Source organism: Mustela nigripes, chromosome X (genome assembly GCF_022355385.1).
Source record: "Mustela nigripes isolate SB6536 chromosome X, MUSNIG.SB6536, whole genome shotgun sequence".
NCBI lineage: Eukaryota > Metazoa > Chordata > Mammalia > Carnivora > Mustelidae > Mustela > Mustela nigripes.
The window spans coordinates 38,828,900-38,832,735 of NC_081575.1; the positions used below are offsets into that span (position 1 = coordinate 38,828,900).

A 3,836-nucleotide genomic window follows, 5' to 3' on the forward strand; every position below is an offset into this window, starting at 1 on the left:
TAATAATTTAACTGCGTTCCAGGAAAAAAAGAACTAAAGAATATTTATAAGGTTATAAAATCCAACATTCAACAAAATATGGTCACAATGTCTGGTACCAAATAAAAAATTAGTGGGCATGCAAAAACACAAAGAGAAATATGACCCATAATGAAGAGGAAAATTAATAGGAACCTATCCAGAAATGACACAGGTGATAGAATTAGTAGAGATGGCCATTAAACAGTTTTTTATAATATATATTAAAACATTAATTAGCAAAAGGGAAGATATATAAATGACACCAATGGAACTGCTAAGGATAAAAACTATAATTTTGGAGACGAAAAAATAAACTAGATGGGATGAATAGCAAATAAGATATTGTAGAAGAAAAGATTTTTCAACTTGAAGTCATAGCCATAAAGTCAATTCAATATCAAATGAAGAAAAAAGAGAAGTAATAAAAAAAGTAACAGGGCATTAGTGACCTGGGACAATTCAAATGTGCTAGTATATTTGAGTGAAGTCCAGGCAGGAGGAGGTGTTGGGGGAGACCAGAAAAATATTTTAAATAATAAGGGACAAAAGTTTTTCCAAATTTGATTAAAACTATAAACTCATGGGTCTAAGATGCATAATAAAAACAACACAAGAAACACAAAGAAACTACACCCAAACACACTGTGATCACATTACGTGCTGAGGAACAAAGATAAAGATGATAGCAACTTTCTCATTAGAAATTACACAAGTGAGAAGACACTAGAGCAACATCTTTAAAGTTCTGATAGGATTTTTTAAAAAGTCTACCTAGAATTCTATACCCAGTGAAAAGAGCTTTCAAACTCCCTGGTGAAATAAAGACTTTTTTGGATATATAAAAGCTGAAGGAATCTGGCACCAGCAGACTGCTCTTTAAAGGAAGGAAGTTTCTAATGCTTGGAAGATTAAACAAGGTGGAAATAGAGATCTTCACCAAAGAATGAAGTGACCAAAAATGGAAACTATATGGGTAAATTTATAAACTATTTTTCTTATTATTTAAATGTCTTTAAAGGATGCTTGAGGACAATAGTGGGAAAATAAGGACCTCTGAAAATACTTCACCAATAATACCAAGGAGAAGACTGGCAAAAATTGTCAGAATCAACTTTTTTAGAACTCTGGAAGTTAACCAAATACTTGCAGCAATCCAGGAACTGTTTACTCAAAAAAACAAAACAAAACACACCCCACAAAAACCAGTTGAATCTTGGTAAAAACACTGACCTTTGCAGTGTTTTCTCTTGCCCTATTCCCATCTCCCTATGCTCAGCTATGTGGTAGCCTAGAATACTAATAGCCCTCAAATCATTGTGAAAACCAACCACTTGGCAGCTACTGGAGTGCGCAGAAAAGGGTAGGAGCTCCTTCAAAGCCTCATTCCAAATGACTGCCATTACTGACCTGTTTGGTGGTTCCCAGGATGAACGCATTCACAAAACTTGTCCATATATGACCTAACATAGAGGTGTGCCAGTGCCAATGAACTTTTCCCTGGGAGCATCAGTATTAGCTGTTTAATATTGCAACTGCCTCAGACTGTAGATAACAGTTGAGATAAACGATACGTTTACTACAAGTCTTTTTTTTTTTTTAAGATTTTATTTATTTATTTGACAGAGAGAAATCACAAGTAGATGGAGAGGCAGGCAGAGAGAGAGGGAAGCAGGCTCTCTGCTGAGCAGAGAGCCCGATGCGGGACTCTATCCCAGGACTCTGAGATCATGACCCGAGCCGAAGGCAGCGGCTTAACCCACTGAGCCACCCAGGCGCCCCGTTTACTACAAGTCTTAAACGGAAAATCTTTGGAAAAGAACAGGTACTAATGGGAGCATGCCCAGGGCTCTGTACATGCTCAGGAGAGACCTGAAAAGACAAAAGCCTCACCACTGCCTCTTCTCACCACTTTTTTTTTATTTTTAAGATTTTATTTATTTGACACAGAGAGAGAGAGCCAAGTAGGGGGAGAGGCAGGAAGTGAGAGAGGGGGAAGCAGGCTCCCTGCTGAGCAGAGAGCCTGATGTGGGGCTCAAGCCCAACACCCTGAGATTGTGACCTGAGGCAAAGGCAGAGGCTTAACCCACTGAGCCACCCAGGTGCCCCTAACCCATAGAATTCTATACCAGCAGGAAGAGAAGGCTAAAAGAGGATTGTAAATGGCCTGGCTGAGAGTTGAAGCTGTGCTCCAGTGAGCTCAGTCACTTGGCAATGGCTGGGAGATCATTGGTTCCAGGCATTTAAGGAAATCTCTGTAAAGTAATTATATGGATGCTAATCTAAGCGAGCAGAGACTTTAGTGGCCACACATGATAAAAAAAATAAAATACAAACTTTGACAGAATTAGTACAGAAATATCATTAAACAAACAAATAAGCAACAATGACAAATAGTTACACTAACAAAACTTTGAGGGGCATTTGATATGCAAAGTCCTCACATTATTATTATTTTAAATTTCCAATTTTCAAGAAATAATTATAAGACATGCAAAAAGCTAAAAAGTATGGCTCATATATAGGCAAAGGAGTAGTTAACAGAAGCAATTCCTTGAGGAAGACTTGACTTTGGACTTAATTAGACAATCACTTTAAATCAGCAATATCAGTTTTCTTAAAAGTAAAGGAAACCATGAGAATATGAGAACACGTCTCACCAAATAGTGAATGTTAATACAAAGAGAGAAATTAGTTAAAAAGAACCAATAAGTGTGCTCACTTTGGCAGCACATATACCAAAATTGGAACAATACAGAGAAGATAAGCATGGCCCCTGTACAAGGATGACATGCAAATTCATAAGGAATTCCATATTTTTAACTGGAATTTAAATGAAACAAGAAAAAAGTAAATAAATACTTTAAAAATGAAAGAAGAACCAATAAGAAATTCTGGAGTTGAAAAGTGCAAAAACTGAAATGAAAAATTCACTAGTGGGGCTCAAGAGTATATCTGAACTTGCAGAAGAAAAAAGCTTTTGGCACACTTGAAGACTGGTCAAATGAGATTATCCAGTCTAAGAAATAGAAAGAAAAAAGAATGAAGAAAATGGAATAGAACCATCTGAGAACTATGGAGCACTGTCAAGTGAATCAACAACCTTAATAACAGGAGTCCCAGAGGGAAAAGGAAGAGACACAAGAGCAGAAAGAATATTTGAAGAAATGGTAACCAAAAGTTACCAAAATTTGATGAAATACATTAATCTGCACATCTGAAGAGTTCAATGAACTCCAAATAGAAATAGCTCAAAGAGAATCTCACCAAGATACATTAGAATCAAACTGTCAAAAGTCAAAGACAAAGAATCTTCAAAGCAACATTGCAGAAGCAATTCATCATGTACAAGGGATCCTTCATAATATTACTAGGGAATTTCTCATCAGAAACCAAGGAGACTAGAATTATTGGGACAGTATATTCAATGTGTTAAAAGAAAAAAAAACTATCAACAAAGTATCCTATTATCATAGAACTATCCTTCAAAAATGAATGAGAGTGTAAGACATATTGTAAGTACTGATAATGTAGGGCTTGTGACTGCTATGTTGCTCCTTGTTTTTTATATCCTATATATTTTTTGTTTCTACATTTCTCCATAACTTCCTTCTTTGTATTAAAAAGAATTTTCATTCCCTTGTCATTTTTTAAATTTTATTTATTTGGAGTTATTTTCTTCTTGTTTGCTGTGTGGATTACAATTAACATCTTAAGTTATAACCATCCATTCAGTTCAATAGTATATAAAAAGTTTTCTTTCATATAGCTTCATTATCTGTTCTTTGTTGTGCTTTTATTTTAATAAAAATTACATC

General features: G+C 35.5%; 1 non-coding gene across 1 annotated transcript; it reads left to right on the forward strand.

Moving 5' to 3' along the window:
* Positions 1 to 2,732: 2,732 nt before the first annotated feature.
* LOC132007891 (U6 spliceosomal RNA) lies at positions 2,733 to 2,839 on the forward strand. The gene has a single exon (XR_009401447.1). It is a non-coding gene; the product is annotated as a U6 spliceosomal RNA (small nuclear RNA).
* The last annotated feature ends 997 nt before the right edge of the window (positions 2,840 to 3,836 follow it).